This window comes from Lycium ferocissimum, chromosome 9, assembly GCF_029784015.1.
Source record: "Lycium ferocissimum isolate CSIRO_LF1 chromosome 9, AGI_CSIRO_Lferr_CH_V1, whole genome shotgun sequence".
Lineage (NCBI taxonomy): Eukaryota > Viridiplantae > Streptophyta > Magnoliopsida > Solanales > Solanaceae > Lycium > Lycium ferocissimum.
In genome coordinates this window covers 23820310-23837966 of record NC_081350.1, presented here as the reverse complement: position 1 = coordinate 23837966, position 17657 = coordinate 23820310, and the positions used below count along the sequence as shown (strand labels likewise).

The 17657-nt window shown below is 39.4% G+C and overlaps 1 pseudogene; it reads right to left on the bottom strand.

The window, feature by feature from the left end:
- Window positions 1–3755: 3755 nt before the first annotated feature.
- Window positions 3756–17657, bottom strand: part of LOC132029947 (uncharacterized protein At4g15970-like) — an 81718-nt pseudogene continuing 67816 nt past the window's right edge.

Sequence of the window (17657 nt, the reverse complement as noted above, 5' to 3'; positions counted from 1 at the left end):
TTTCCAGGTAGGTCAGGACTTACCTTTTGGTTAGACTTCAGTTAACGATGTGGTATGGTTCGGCAACTACCCCGATTGAATTATTTGGGCCCACAGAATCATATGTAGAGTTAGTAATTGTTGGAGAAAGCATGTAAACCTTCGGGTATGGAGTTGGGATGGAATACTTAGGTTGGTATTGTTGTTGACTATGGCTTGTCGCCTGATTGTGTTCTATTGAGTTGTTGCTTATTTGTGAGTTGTTGGCTTGTCGCCACGTGATTGATTCTAGAGTTGATCCTTAATGATTACCTTATGTTTTGGAGAGCATATTTATCATGGTTGAGGTTGTTGGAAAGGAAAGTAAGGTTATGATATTGATATTGTGATTGACATATGTGTCCATGTGTAGCACCATTGATTCATATATTCTTGTTGGCATTGTTATAATGCATTCACTCATTTCTACATATATTGGGATTTGCGCGCCACAACACTTACTTATTTACGCGCCGCAACACTTACTTGGATTGGGTTGCACGTACCGCAACACTGACTGGGATCGGGTCGCACGTTCCGCAACATTGACTATTGGATCGGGTTGTACGCCACAACAGGTACATGGACTTAGCGGTCCCCCATGGGTCATGAAGCGATGATATATTTCGCCCGAAGTGTGTGTGTATCACTGCATTGCATTGCATTCATCTCATATTTACATATGGCTTTGTATTGGACTTGTTGGTTGATCTTAGTGATACGTGTACATGATAGTGGTATTTGAGATTGTGTTTCGGACTTATAGTGAATTTTGAGGTGGTATACTAGACTTGGTAATTTGGTACTGGATTTGATACTTTGGACCGTGTTGAGTTATATCTAATTGTGAGCATGTCTACTTTTTCAGTCTCTTTCTTATGCATATGTTATCTAACTGTTGTCGGCCTATGATGCCTACTCAATACGTGTTGTTGTACTGATTCTACCTTGCTGCATTCTTTTTTGAGTGCAAAGTTAGTGACTGATTCGACTTCCTCACTTCGTGGTTGAGTCCCGAGACTGTTTGACGAGCATTCTACGGTGAGCACTTGGATAGATTCTCTGCTCGGATGACTCTTATCTATTCCTGTCTTTATATTCTATCATTTATACAGTTATTTATGGATATTTGAGACTTGTATTTCCTAGATATTATGTAGTGGCTCTTGTACTATTCAGAACAGATTTTTGGATTTGATGTATCTTCCGCACTTATTATATTTATCTATTTACGTTAGACTTATTATGTAATTTTGGGTGAGTAGATTTATATTATTTATTGTTTGGTTGTGAATAAGGGATGGGTTCGCCTACCGAGGTGGGAAATGGTAGGTGCCCGCACGTTCCCCTAGTTGGGGCGTGACAAAATCAATCTTGACAGTTCTACCACAACAAGCTTCTTGGGTGGTTTCGAAGATATTCAAATAACTCTTAGGTATTTCCCCAGAAGTCTCATGGAGAAGAGTAGTAAGTAATTATGGTGCACCTGAATGGTCTTTTATCTTCAAAGTGGCAGCATCGGGAAGGATCTACACAAAGGATAGGTCGGTTAATTAGGGAATTTTTTATAGTTGTGATTGTCCCCTCTGCTCACAAAACCAGGAAACTCTCAAAAATGTGTTCTTTGTCTATCCCTACTAAATTTGTTTGGATGAAACTGTTAAATTGGATTGACATAAGTAGAAAACCTATGGAGTGATCTGATGAACTGGAATGGATAGCTAGCCAGGGAAGTCTCTTATTGCTCATTTACTTAGAATTTTATACCATATGTGGAAGGAGATATACTTTAAAGTTTTCCAGAATAGCTCTAGAGATGCTAGTGTGACTATTAAAATTATTATACAAGGAGTCTGCTTCAGAGGTTCTACCAATTATGTCAAGATTGAAAGGAAGATCAGGTCCCTTAACTTTTATCCAGCTTATCTTGCCTTCTTTGTTAGTAGTATAGACTGTAAGGGTGGTAGTAGTTTTTGTTGTTTGGGATGACTGAGATTGGAGAGAGTTGTTCTCCCTTTTTTTTTTTTTTCTTCATGTTGTAATGTAGATACTGGTAATAAAATTTCTTTATTTACACAAAAAAATCTCTGTAGCGTATAATACCGATTATGCATATGAAAAGACAAACCTAGAAAAAGTACCCTTACTAGAACAATTGGGATGCCCTTCTCCGGCTTGAAGTCCAGAGTCCATTTTCGAAGCCATATCTGATAGCCTTCAAGCTGAATAACCCTTTTACACAACACAAAATGAAAATCCTCATTATTAGTGAATGTTACAAGTATGTCAAAATTATCATAAACCCCAATTTTAATATATCTTTTCAAAGGAATTTCTCAAAAAATCGAGATTTGTTAATGTTTATTTGTGGTCTGAATTACAGAAAGTACCCAACAATGGTTCTTCTCTACAAGGGTTGGTCATGACCCCACAGTAGTCTTATAATTGAATATCATGAGTCTCGTGGTTCTCCTTGCTTTCACCAATTTCTGATTTGATCGAGTGGAAGGGATAGCTGGAGAAGTAGCGTGTAACACCTCGTAGACTCGGGATAAGTTTAAACTCATTAAATGCTTGTGATTAGACCCGAACTTTAAAAATTTGTATGTTTGAACATGTGAAAGTCAGTATCTAAGCATGTCTCAAGTGTACAAAAAGATTGGAGTTGAAAAAAAATCTAAAAAGAAATAAAGTTTGAAAATCTGGGTTGAGATGCGGCTGGAATGCGGGATGCATGTTCAACATACATACCACATGTCTCCACATTAGCATGTGGGAGTCTGAAGAAAGTACTGATATTGGAAATTTTAAGTCTCTGTATTTGATATACGAAAGCCACATACAAACTGCATTTGAACCTAAAAAGTGAAAATTTGAGGTCTCTAAAGTCGACATGCGGACCACATGTTGAGCCGCATGTCGGACCTGACAGTAATTCTATAAATACGGGATTTCTAAAATTTAAAACCCTATTTCGTTTTGAATGAGTTTTTGAGAGCTATTTTGGCCTAGACTCATACCCAAACACCCAAGATGAGTTCTTTATCATCCTATGGTCAATTTACATCAAATTAACAAGGATTAGCTCCAAGTTAACATCCAAATCCCTAGATTGTAGAAATACAACCCAAAATCGATTGAAAAAGAATTTTGAAAAACTTCAAAAGTTAAGGTGTTTTGTAGCAATTGAGAGTGAAAAGCTTAGTGCGTAAAAAGAACTTATAAATTTTTCCCATAAATAGCCCGTTTAATTTAGTCTTTTGTTTCGAGGGATATTAATACTCAACGTATACAAACATGCAATGTACAAATGCTAATGTAATCTGTTCTATTATTCAAAATATAAGATGTACTCCCTCTGTCCAAAAATAAGTGTCGCTTTAGCAAATAAAATTTGTCTCAAATAAGTGTCACTTTAGGAATTCAAGACAAAATATAATATTGTAATTGTTTCCGACTATACCCTTATATAATGAACTACTTCTTGTTAATGGTGCTCAATTCTCAAGAAACATGTAATTAATAGGGGTAATTTAGTAAAATAAACCTTGTGTTTATTATTGTTCTTAATGGCGTGAAATGAGTTAAAACCACACTTATTTTGGGACGGAGGGAGTATTATGGAGCTACTCATCATTTTTTAAACTAGTACAATGATAAACACTGTTTGTTAGTCCGGGGAAGGATCCACTGGATTTTTTGAGAAACGTATACCCAACATAACCGCACTGAATTTCTGAAAGAGTTTTTGTAATGCTATACTTCAATTAATTAAAGGAGAATTATGCTTTACAAAACAAATATTCTTTGTTAAGAACCTAAAGTGACTTCTTTAAAGCGCTTGGGAGAACTGAATTAAGCAAAATAATCTAGAAGACACCCTCCATAAAAAGTGAGATTTGCAATTATCTTTAATATAAGGCAACTTATCTGCTACAACAAACATAAATGATTTGGTAGTGTAAATTATTTTTACACCGTGAATGGATGTTAGTTAATACTAGTAAAACATATATTATGATAAGAAAAAAAAAAAATACTCAAAAGGAAATAAAAAGGAAAGAACAGACTGAGAAAATACCAATTAAAAAAAAGCCTGAGAAAAAGGTGACATGAAAGGATTTTACACTTACACGGACCATTACTAGAAGAAGAAAGATAGTTGTTTTAAGGCAAAAGGGTCAAAAATACCTCTTTACTTTGGGAAAAGAGCTAAAAATATACTCCATTATAAATTTGGATAAAAAATACCCCTCCCGTCATTAGAGTTTTCAAATATACCCCTGTCTTAACAGAAATTCTCAACATAACCCGATTTTATTTTTAAACCCGCTCCATTTAAACCCGACCCAACTAAATAAAAAACCCATATGGGTTACCTGCTCTTATGCCTAGTGGCTCCAGATGCAGGACTCGAGAACAAGTTGGTCGCATATAAGTTTTTTATGTAGTTGGGTCGGGTTTAAAAATGAAATCGGGTTATGTTGCGGATTTCCGTAAAGACGGGGGTATATTTGAAAGCTTTAATGACGGGAGGAGTATTTTTTACCCAAATTTGTAATTGAGGATATTTTTAGCCCGTTTCCCGAAGTAGAGCGGCACTTTTTACCCTTTTCCCTTGTTTTAATTACTCAATTTAACCACAGATTCTTGGGACGGTCCAGGTTTGTGGCTTTGACATCCTTTCATCACCAGGTAAAGCAATATACTTTTCCCAATCATCAAGCGCCATTGTCAAGTCATGCAGTTTATTATCAATTCCTATACAACAATTCGCATGCATTGTACACACAAAATTGAGATCTTTGCTAGTCTCACAAAATCCCCCAAATAGAGCTGTGTCCAAAAACCTAATTTTCAATCCAATATCTTTAATAAATGGATCGAATTTAATCATGTTGAGTACATCTTGATCGTGTTTTCCGGGATGAGCCTCCCTTGCAATGTACCAAAATTTGTAAAATTTGATGGTACGTTGATTTGATTTGACATAGTGAAAACCGGAATTTGGTGAATTGTTCAAGTCCATAGAGTCATACCAGTAATGGTCACAAGCAATTTGGAAATCGGCGTCCGGATAAAAATGTACAAATGGTTGTCGAAACCACAATATATCAGCATCCTGAAAGGACAAAAAAACACTTTTTATAGATAGGACAATAGCAATATATACAAATTCCAAATTGTAAATAAATTAATTGAAAGCTGATTACTGGACCACCTAGAAAAATGACATTCAAACTAAAGTCAGACTATGATCTAGAAAATTCTACGTAATTGTTTTAAATGAATCTTTTGTTTCTTTTGTTAACTAATGAATGATGAAGAGTAAAGAAGAGGCCATGCATATCGAAGAAGTTTCTCCATTTCTCTTCCAAGTTCATAACAAAGCTTACACAGACAATTAATTAATCCTAGGTTATGGTTGGTTCTCAGTTTATAACACCAACAATTTAATTTAACCTGGTATAGTATTTATAGATCACTTGCTTTTATTTTTTAAGTTTAACTTGTATACTCTGACGACGGTATAAAGAATTTGTTGCACTATCATATCATTTGGAAGATAACTACAGAGTTCGTTCGTGAAGATGAGGTGAAAAGATTCTTTCAATGTGTTCCTTCATTGAATTTAATTAATTAAAAAACACAAACTCTCTCCGTACACACCAACGTTACCTTTTCAACGGCTAACATCTAAGCAAGTCTCCCACACGCGCCTCCAATGGAACCGCCGGACGGCGCCGCCACGGCGCGTCTGAAGGCTATTCCAACCCCCACAAACATCACGAACCTCCCTACACCATCAATTTCTTCTCAACCCTCGTATGCTCACACAATTGCGTCGCCCCCTTCTTCATCTACCACCCCCTCTCACCATGGAAAGGAATCGTGCTCGCTAAACAGTTGCTCACAATGGGGTGCCGGCTGTCATCTTCAATCATGCAGAATACTATGGACTAATGGCTACGGAGTGCAAGTTCACTCTTGTAGGTCGATTTCGCGAGCAAGACCCCGCATCGATCGTCTTAGATCGAGCTTCAAAGAACTAATTTCATTAAAGGGGCGAGTCACAATTGGTGTCTTTGATACTTACAATGTTTTTCTAGATTTCACTAATGAAGGAGATTTCAATGCTGTTTGGTACAGGAGAGTTATCGACATTGAAGGGCAACAGATGTGGCTCCAAAAATGGTCGCCGGATTTCAAGCCGGAGGAGGATTTACCGATTGCTCCGGTATGGGTTCTCCTTCCTGCTTTACCGTTTCACCTTCACACTTGGCATTATCTCAAACAGATTGTTAGCAATGTGGGTACCCCATTAGAATTGGATATGGCGACAAGAAGTAGAACAAGACCCAGCATGGCTAAAATTAGAGTTGAAATTGACCTCCTCAAATCCCAACCAGATCAGGTTTGGATAGGAATCGAAAAGGAGAACTCCCCTCTTAAGGGATTCTACCAGAAACTTGAGTACGAAGGAATACCAAAATATTGTAAACATTGTAGGAAATTGGGTCATATGATGGCTGAATGTCGTGCACTTGAAAGGAAGAAGGCTGCTGAGGCCAAGAAAATCGAAAACGACAGTGCCAAGAATCTGAACCAAGAGGTCAATACGGGTCCCAGAGCAGAGGAAGTTACAGCTGGGGTAGAGGAGGAAAAGAATGATTCTATAAATACTAAGGAAGGCAACAGTAGGGAGGGTCAGCCGAGTATTAAGCAGCTGAACACTGCCCAAACTGACACAAAGAAAGCTGGTCACAAACACGAGCAGCCTGATCGGAATGGAAATAAATCTGGGACTGGAAAAAAAACCAAAAAAAGGAATAAGACTAACAAGAAACCCAGTGTACTCCTTAAGGTTATTCAGTCCACCAAGAGGAAAAAGCAAAGGAAGAAGGACAAGGAATCAGGAAAAGTTCCTACTGGTGAGAAACAGTTACAGCAAAACATGGGGGAGAAATCTCTGTTGAATCTCCCCAATACTAATGCTGATGTTAACGATGAAGAGAAGGAGAGTAGTACTAGTTCGCAAAGACCAACAACATGAAAATACTACTCAGCCCGATCCTAAGGAATCAGAACAAGTTAGCACCGGCAACATGGATACCAATAACAACACCAGCAAAAGTCATCAAAATATGCAACTTTACCTCTCCGACATTGATGGAGGATCCGTTAGTATTCCTGCAGAGGTCAAGGCACTGCCAGGGATACAGCTTACGGTGGATTTGACTACCACTCAAGTAGATAAAAGGCAAGAAGAGCAACAAAATCTAGACCAAGAAAGCCAAGTTGATGCTAATAAGCAGCAACAGCCAAAGACCAAACAAAACAAAGTATCTCATCAACAAATACAGGTTGATTCTCCTAACAGAATTACAGTTATGATACCGGAGGACCAAGTTCAATCAGATTCGTGTGAGAATGACGACAACGATGGTTTTTCTCCTGCTAGGAAGATCAAGCATAGAAATAGAAGCAACAACAACAATGCCAACAACAACAACAACAACAACAAAGACAAAGACAAACTTCCCTCCTTAATTAAGGGGAGAAGAAAAAACTGATCCCCCCTTATGTTTCATGATCAGTTCTATATTTTGGAATATAAGGGGAGTCAAGTCTAGGAAAGCTATCCACAGACTAAAAAAACTCATTCAAATGAACAAGGTGGATCTCACTGTCATAATAGAACCCTTTGTCAACATGAATAAACTCACCAATTACATGAGATTCTTGGGCTATCAACATAGCATTTCTAATACCAATGGTCAGATTTGGTTATTCTGGACTGGAGATCATCGCACCTCGGTAGTCGATAGCTCAGATCAACAAATTACCATAAAAAAACACTACAGCCCTTATAATGGAGATTTCTACATTACCGCAGTTTATGCCAAATGTTCTTCAGCCGAAAGACAAGAGCTTTGGACTAACTTGATCAATGTGCATCAGGGCATTCAAGGACCGTGGTGCATTGGGGGTGATTTCAACGTTATCCTGGACCCGGATGAGAAATTAGGTGGTAAACCTCATAGGATGAGAAGCAGTCTTGACTTTGGCACTTGTATGGATGAGTGTGAAGTTTTTGATTTGGGTTTTGTGGGTCCTAAATTTACTTGGTGCAACAATAGAAAGCCAAGGAAAAGAATTTGGAAAAGACTAGACAGAATCTTCATCAATGACGATTGGGCTCAATTTTTTCACAACAGTCAAGTTAAGCATCTTGCTAGGAGTGGCTCTGATCACAGACCTCTGCTCATTAAATGTAACCAGGAACAACAAGAAGGCATCACTTATTTCAAGTTTTTGGATTTCTGGACAACTCAACCTTCTTTTCTCCAAGTGGTTGAACAATCCTGGAATATAAATGTTATTGGAAATCCAATGTGGAGGCTTCAAACCAAGCTCAAAAATCTTAGCAAAAATCTCAGTAAATGGTCCAGAGACACGGTTGGAAATGTCTATGATCAAGTTAAGGCCTGGGAGAAGAAAATGCTTCACTTAGAAGAACAGGATATTACCCAAAACAATGATCTTACCAGAGAAGCCCTTAATAAGGGTCAGGCGGAATATATCAGATGGATGAATATGCAGGATATATTGCTGAAACAAAAATCCCAAGTAGATTGGTTCGAAGAAGGGGACTGCAACACCAAATACTTCCACAGTGTTATCAGAGACAAAAGGAGAAAGCTTCACATCCACAGGATCAAAAATCACAATGATAACTGGATCCAGGGAGATGACAGAATAGCCAATGCTGCTATTCACCACTTTAAACACCTCTTCACTCTGCCTCATTCTTTTACTGACACTAATATAGTTGATTATATTCCTAGAATCATTACTAATAGTGATAATTCTTCCCTTGCAGGTGTGCCGGATTATGATGAAATCAAAAGTGCGGTCTTTAGTATGAGTGCCTCTAGTACTGCTGGCCCTGATGGATTCAACGGCACTTTCTACCATAAATGTTGGGACATTATTGGTAATGACGTCAAAGACTTTGTCCAGAGTTTCTTCCTTGGCAAAAAGCTCACCAAATATTTCACACATACTTGCCTGGTACTTATCCCCAAAGTGAACCCCCCAGTCACTTTCTCTGATCTCAGACCTATTGTTAGAACCCGTATTTTTGTACAGTGGAATAATCTGGATTAATTACGATAAGTTAAGGACAAAAATTATTTCGGGATACAAAGTCGGGATTCTTGACCTTCGATTTTATTTTGAGATATAAGTTGTGCATGAATTTATTGGTATGGAACAATTAGAAAAATTTGGGACCAAAAGTGATAAAAATTGGAAGTGGAAAATCATCCACAATTTCCATGGCTGGCCCACACAATTTTGTGTCACCTTTTAAGTGGTCCAACTCATTTAATGTGGGCCAAGGGAACTTGACCAAGTCTTGCTCTACTTGAAATAAAGATGACCACTTCATTATTTTAACTTCATCCACTTGAAAAATAAAAGAAGTGAAGACTCCCTCCATTAAGGAAGCTCACGGCCAAAGAAAATCATCCCTCATTTCTTGTCCTCCAAAAATTATTTTGATGATGAAAACCCACTATTTTGAGGTCCCTAAGTGACGTGGAAGCGTGGTTGGAGCGATCTAGCCATCAATTTTTGTAGATTTCAAACCCTAGCCTAATTGTGGAGTAAAGAAGAAAGGTAAGAATTTCTCTTGTTTTATGAGTTGTGAATGTTTTGTGCACATTGTAGTATGTTAATATGGATGAAAATCATGAGATATAGTATGTTGGAAGTGGGTTGTGTGATGGGTGTGCTAGCCGTGTAAATGGGTATTGTGATTGGGTTATTGAATAAATTCCTTGTAGCATGTTAAATTGTTGTAGGGTGTAGGATGGCTAAGAATCATCAAAATATGTATATGTGTAGTGATAGACGAATATGGGTCATGCTATATGCCAAAGAACACACTAATGTCGCTTAGCGTTTTAATGGTTGTTGTGATGACTTCTAGTTTGGAAATGAAAGTTTAATGTCCCAAAGTGATATGGTGAATTGTTGCGGGGCTGTTTTGAGGCTGGTCGTGCATTTGACATGAATTGTATATTTTATGAAAATGACATCGTTATATTGAGGATTGTGATGCAAAGCATGACTTGAAAATGAGGAAAAATGAAAAGAGGGCTGCTCGGCTTGGGACTGTTTTCGGCCCAAAAATGGAAAAAATTGTGGGTTGTTGGAATTATTATGTGAATTGTTTAGAATGTTCTTGAATGTTGTTAGTATGGGTTTGGGTTAATAATCAAATGTATAAGCGATAATACGGCTTGAATGTAAACCGTTGAGTTAATTTATGTAAGTTGTTGAATAATAGAAAAGAAAGCTATTATTGTTGTTTTGCCTTTCGGATTGGTTGTTGATGTTGTTAGGATTGGTCGTTGTTGTTGTTGTTGATTGATATGGCCGAGTTAGATTCTCGGGGTAGCCTATTTATAGGGGAAATGCTGCCCGAATTTCTGTAGAATTAAGGGCAAATTTGGAATCTAATGCCCAAAAAGTCTTTGGCTAATAATTGGCATTTTATGGCTTGTTTATAGATCGTGGGCAGCCCGAATCATAGATTGGATTAGCTTGAGTTTGGGTCATTTTGGAGAGCGTTTGAGGTATGTAAAGTAACCTTCCTTTTTGGCATGTCTCAGTTGAATTAGGCTATGATTCAAGCCTCGAGGAAACTCTATTCTCGAAATCCGAGCTTGTACGTGATTCGCACTTGTTTCCTTGGTATCCTTGTGCTAATATGCCATAATATTGATCCTTACATCCTTGGAATTAATAATTTGCAAAGGCTACTTAAAAGCTGATTTTTTTTTTAAGAACTTATTCATTAGTGATTCAAAAACTACAAACGCTCATAACTTTCTCGAGAAGCTCGGAATGCTTTGAAACTTTCGTAGGAGTTTGTATGATATATAATGAGTATGTTTTTCATAGGAGGGCTCAGTTCGGGTCTATACTCGTCCGTGGGTCCCGCGACGCCCTTTTATGTAAACTCGGCAACTTTGAAACAAAAAGTGATAATTATTATTCCGATTTCGAATATGACTATTTTATTTATCCTTCGGGTCTATACTAATGATTTTATGCATATGATTCCTCACTACTCCGCCGTGCCTACTATGATATCGTTCGCGGCCTTCCGCCGGTTCTGTTGTCGTGCGCTTTGTGATACATTCCGGTGTTATGCTGTGTTTATGGTCCACCGTGCTCCTCGCTCGAGGGCCGGGTTCCACTTATGTTTGGCGTTATGCTGTGATTGGCGTTATGCTGTGTTGTGATGTGTGACGGGGATTCGAGATTTGAAACTTTCTCTCGGTGTTATCTTGTGTTATGGCGCCATCGACAGGCGGGCGACCATATTTTCCTGTGCCCTATGCATAATTTATACTTTGGAAATAAAAATTTTGATATTTTTGGATATGTATTATTTTCCATACTTCTGATTCGATTATTGTTCAGATTTCTGTACCTTCTGCTTTGCATACTCAGTACATATTTCGTACTGACCCCCTTCTCCGGGGGCTGCGTTTCATGCCCGCATGACGTACGTTCAGCCCTGGTGATCCACCCTGTTTAGACACCCTTCTTACTTGGAGTGCTCCTCTCATTCCGGAGCTTATACTTTTGGTATATATATTCGTCATTGCATTTATATATATTGTTCATGGGCACGGCGGGGGCCCCGTCCCGTCATATGATTCTCGTCCGTCATGCTTTTTTAGAGGTCCGTGGACTTGTTTTGTGGGTTGTGCCTACCTACGTTCGGTTGTGTGTGTATACGTTGTGTTTGGGCGATCCCGCCGCCGCGCGGCCGGTCCGCATTTGTATATGATATTTTGTTGGCCCCGTGTGGCCTTTGTTGGTATTTTCTACGTAACGGGGTTATTTTGGATAGTCCATTAAACAAAGGAAACTCTGCCAAAATTTTTTTCGGAAATTATCTAAATTTGAAACATAGCCTTGTCGCTTCTCGCTATATATTTGAATGCGTTCGTTATGATTTGAGATAGCGTTTGATAGATGTGTTTGGGTGCCCGGATGGGGCACTAGTCACGGCCCACGGGGTTGGGTCGTGACAGAAGTGGTATCAGAGCGGTTTGTCCTCGGAGTGTCCACAGATCGTGTCTAGTAGAGTCTTATTTATCGGTGTGTTGTGCACCACATCTATAAACAGGAGGCTACAGGACATTTAGGATGTTGTCTTTTCTTCTGATCTTAGATCGTGCGATAGAGCTGTGCTATTAGGATGACTCTGTTCTGATCAGTTGTTGTGTTCTGTTTTCAGTGATGCCTCCGAAAAAGGCGACAGCTGCCCAGAAGGGCAAGTCAGTAGCGGCCGGAGAGACGAGTCGGGCTCGAAGGGGTACTCGGACCCTTGCTCAGATGATGCGTGATATTGCGTCCCGGCCAGCAGACTCTACTACGTCTTCTTCATCAGAGGAGTCTGGAGCACCAGTCGCTGCCACTAGGGGTCGGGGGGCGGCTACACCATTAGCTCCAGAGGCTCCAACGGCCGCGCCTCCAGTTCCCCAGCCAGGGGCGGACGATGGTACCCTGCGAGAGGCAGTTCAGCTATTGACTCGACTGGTAGCAGGACAGGTCCAGAGACAGGGAGCAGGGGATGATCGTGCAGACAGGCGCGACAGTCACAGGGCCCGTGATTTCTTACTTTGTGGGCCACCAGAGTTCTTTGGGTCGAGGCCTGCAGAGGACCCGCAGGAGTTCATCCGGCAGATGCAGCGTACCCTGCGACTGATTAGTGCTACCGAGACAGAGTCGGTTGAGATGGCGTCATACCGGTTGCACGATGTAGCAGCCAATTGGTACGAGTCGTGGATGCTGTCCAGAGGTGAGGGCGCCCCTCCAGCTGTATGGGGTGAGTTTACAGAGGCCTTCATGGCCCATTTTCTGCCTCCGGAGATGAGGCGCGCCAGGGTAGATCGATTCCTGCTGTTGAAGCAGCGAGGCAGGCCGATTCGGGAGTACAGCTTAGAGTTTGATTCATTGGCCCGATATGCGCCCACATATGTAGCTACCATGACTGACCGGATGCACCGGTATATAGTGGGGCTGGATCAGTATTTCGTTGACAGTTGCTTGGTATTGGCAGCCCAGTCCGGTATGGATATCGCCCGCATACAGGCTCACGCCCAGGGCATGGAGGACAGACGCAGAGGGCGCCAGCCTGATAGAGTTGATGATAGGGGCCAGCCCAAGAGGGCTAGATCATCCGGGTATTCTGGGGATTTCCGAGGCAGACAGCCTCAGCAGCAGCAGCAGAGCAGATATCCTTCTCAGTCATCACGAGGTACACCCCCACAGTTTACCGGCAGGAGATCAGAGGGTGCCGGATATTCAGGGGCAGGCCCGAGCTCCCGGGCTTCAGGTTCACAGTTGGACAGAGGTTTCCAAAGGTCGGATAAGGCCACCCAGACCTCCGTGTTCTTACTGTGGGAGACAGCACCCTGGAGAGTGTTTCCGAGCTACGGGTGCATGCTTTGCTTGTGGCCGCCAGGGCCATTTGATGAGAGACTGTCCGACTAGAGGGGGTACAGGCAGTTCAGCTCAGTCTACCGGGTCAGCCGGTGGTTCATCTTCAGCCTCAGTAGCGATGCGCCCTGCGGGGCGAGGTACTCCAGCACCAGCAGGCCGCGGCAGGGGTCGTGGCGGAGCTTCGGGTTCTAGCGGTCCTTCGAACCGCATTTATGCCTTAGCCAGCAGACAGGACCAGGAGGCGTCGCCTAATGTCGTCACAGGTATATTACTGGTTTTCTCTCGAGATGTGTGTTATACCCTATTTTAACCTAAGTCAAAATAGTTTATAACATCCGGGTAATTCCGGGGTTGCGTAAAGTTATGGAGTCGCCACCTAATTAATTATGGTGAATTAGGGCACCTAAAGTTGATTAAAGTAGTTTTCTAAAGTTAATTTGTTTTTAAAGTCTACGAAACCAAGATTCTGGGTAAGGATTCAACTAACCTAGAGGGAAGGTATTAGGCATCCTCAAGATTCCATTAATAATGGTTAATCCGACCAGACTTATGATTAGTTAGGCTAAGTGTAAATGTAATATTATAGAAAAGAGAATAATTTTGTAAGTATTGCTAAGATTATAGATAAATATATAAGAATACTGTTTAAGATAGGACTTGTGGGGAAAATAAAGGTATGAACTACGCTGGGAAAAGAATTAAAAATGGTAATTTATTGCCTTTAAATAGAATCACCATAAAACCTAAAAAAAGTTTTATAAAATAATGTTAAGTTATAATTTTAAAGTAGGTGGATAGTCTCTAGTAGGACACTACAGCCGGGCAAGTACGAATTTGGAAGGCCAATTTTAAAGTCAGTACAATGTGGTAAACTAATCACTTATCCAATTCCATACGTCTAAATGTCGTGTTCTATGTAAGAGGAAGTACTCTATTAATATCTAAAATGAAACCTTAAATGAAACTTAGCTTTAAATTATAGTAACTTAAGTATTAGCCATTAATCATACAAACACAAATAAAAGGTTAGACACGCCAAACATATAAACAGGCATCATCAACAAATACGTTAGCCAAAACAAACTCCCGACAGAAAGATTGGATTATTTCGTAATTTTCTCTTTGAACGATGTAAGACTTGAAATGATCGAGGATGCACGGCTCCGTGTGACAGCGGCGTCGCTGAGTCTCAACGTGAAACTCTTCGGCTCCAGTGTTCATGCAAAGGAAAAGAAAAGAAAAGACATTAGGAAAGGGATATCAGAATGCGGTAGATAAATAAAAGAAGAGTAGAACATCACCTAAGACTTGCGCTATCTAGACATGCTCAGGATCCCATAAGAAAGGCTAGCACATTTAGGGATATATAATCTGTTATACCAAGTATGCTACAATGTCTATGCATAGGTCGAATTAAATGGATATCACTGGTAGCGCAAACTGGTGCCTAGCTAAGACGGAAGATATTAACGTTCTACAAGAGCATACCGATTTAATCAACCAAAATGGACCAAAAACTCATGCTTTTTCTACTAACTAATGCCTAAAGAAATTCCAAGTCTAAGCATAATGGCATGAAATGCAGGGAAAGTAACAACTAAAGGACTGATTTTACTTAATGCGAAATAATAATGGAGACTAAATACTAAATGGACCATCATCAGCATTCACATGCATATCTTAAATAAGACAAAACTTAATCTAACATAAACCTCAACTAAACAAAGGACACGTGAAGAACAAACATCATATTTTGGCACAAAAATAAAGGGAAGCTGATTTGGCTAGATAACCCGAACAACATAAGCTAATCTATAAAAAAAAAAGGAACTGAAAACAGAGAGGACAGGGAAGTAATAAAATGTGAATAACTGAATTCAAAACTATACGTTAAACTTAATCAGCAAAGAAATAATGTGTTGATAAATGAAGGAAGAGCACATTGATTGATTGTATCTCAAATCATAAACTCTTTATATGTTAACTTAAAGTAAATGCAAGCACACCAAACAGTGAAAGACATTCGTTGAGCATTCATCCACTAATCTCTAACTCAAGATTTAGTTATTCTTTATCATAAGAAGGACAATAATAAAATTAACACAAAGCATATCAGAACGAAATCATCACTTCTAATAAAGCTTAAAGGGACGACAAATCTGAATTTCATCTTCAGCTTGCAATAAACATGAAGTTAAATCCAAAGCAGAAGTGGAAATAAACAGACACTAATCATCTAACTTAATGAGCTAGCTAATTAGGACTAGAGAACATAGGGATGTTACACTAAGGAACACAAATGAGCAATCTAAACGTACCAGATTAGAACCGAACTAAACTAAACTAATCTAACTACATAAATTTACACAGAACAGAGCTGAACACAGAACATAAGATAGAGATCAGATCAAACCATATCGACATAGGGTATAATCATTTCATTATATCCAAATTCAAGTAAACAAATTATGTACCAGAATACAATATTCAAAATAAATAGAGCAAAGAGGGACAGTGCCGACCTGTTTTGGGCACAGTGAACTGGGTGTTGAGTCTCGGATTTACACTCAAACTTGAAGAAATCCAAACCCGATTAAAGTAGTTAAAGTTTTAAACAGAAACAGAAATTAAAATAGAGTAATTGTTGGTTGTTTTTGGTGATCAAACTTGTGTTTTTGTAGGTAGATTTTGTAATTCCAGATCTTCTCCTTTTTTCATCTGTTCGATCTCCCTCTCCTTTTATAGAATGAGGAGAGAGGAGCGTATGAAGACAAGGAGAGGTGGAGAGGAACGTGAGGCATGGGGAACAAGAGGAACGTGAGGCGTGGGGGGAACATCAGTGAGTGGAGGGAGCGTGAGGAGAGAGAGGGTAGAAAGAGAAACGTTAGGGAGGCAAATGGTAGTGGTGGTGATGATAAAAAGGGAAAAGACAAAGAGAGGTAGGGTAGAGGAGCGGGAGTGGGAGCGTGAGAGAAAGAGAGATGGTGAGGATGAAAAGAGAAAGAGAAAGAGAGGTAGGGTAGAGAGGTGAGCGTGAGAGAAAGAAAAAAAAAAGTTAGCTTTCCTTTTTCTTTCTTTTCTTTTTTTTTTCTTTTTTTTTCTTTTAGGGATAGATGGCTATTATCAAGATTTTACCCCTTGTAAAATAATATTTTGATGAAATAAAAATTATAATGCGTTGTTTTAAAATACGAGCTTCAAAATGAGTCCAATATTGATATACTTCCGAGCAAATGTTTATGAGGTGAAAATTGTTGATCATTTCTCCTCTATTTAATTATTATCGGACTTCTAATTTAATAACTAGTACAATATATATTATGTGAAGACAATTAACAATTAATATGTAGAAAATAAGGATTTAGCCAAGTGTTGTCTTGTAATTAATTTGGCGGGTTCGACCCCGAAAATGAAATGATGACGAGCCATTTAAAATTTGTGATAAAATAATGTTCGTAATGTTGAAAATAAAAGTAACGATATTAATAGTAGTAGTAATAAAAATAGTGAAAATAAAGTATTTAGCTCGTCAGTAAATTTAGAAACCCGAGTAAAATTAAATAAAGGAGGGACAAAATTGGGTGTCAACAGATGCCCCTCTTCGGTACGGAAACGATGTAAGAGTTTTCGGGCGAAGACGTTGACGTAGTAGCCAATTTTGTTCTGACCAACAAGTATGAATTTGTAAGAAAGTACTATTTAGGAGAATTTGGTGGAAAATATTATGAGGACAGAAGGAATTAGGGAAAATTACGGCCGAGCCTCAGTTTCGAGTTGCCTACATATCTCGGGTTGCACGAGAATCAGGCCATGTGTAGTTCGAGAGTTTTTGTGGATTTATAACTGTGCGGGGTCGTAGACAGATGACAAGAATGTTCGAGAATGGAACATATGTTTATAGCCTCCTAATTAGAAATGTGGGGCGCAACACACCTTTAAGTAGGACTCTACTAGACACGATGTAAATTCTCCAAAAATGCCCCAGTGTTGAGTTATGGAAACGCTGGGGATGTAGAATGTGTAAGATTGTGAAAAAAGTTGATTGAAATAGAGTATTAGTAGGGAATATGAAAGAAAAATTGACCTACGTGGCACGTGTTTGTGGA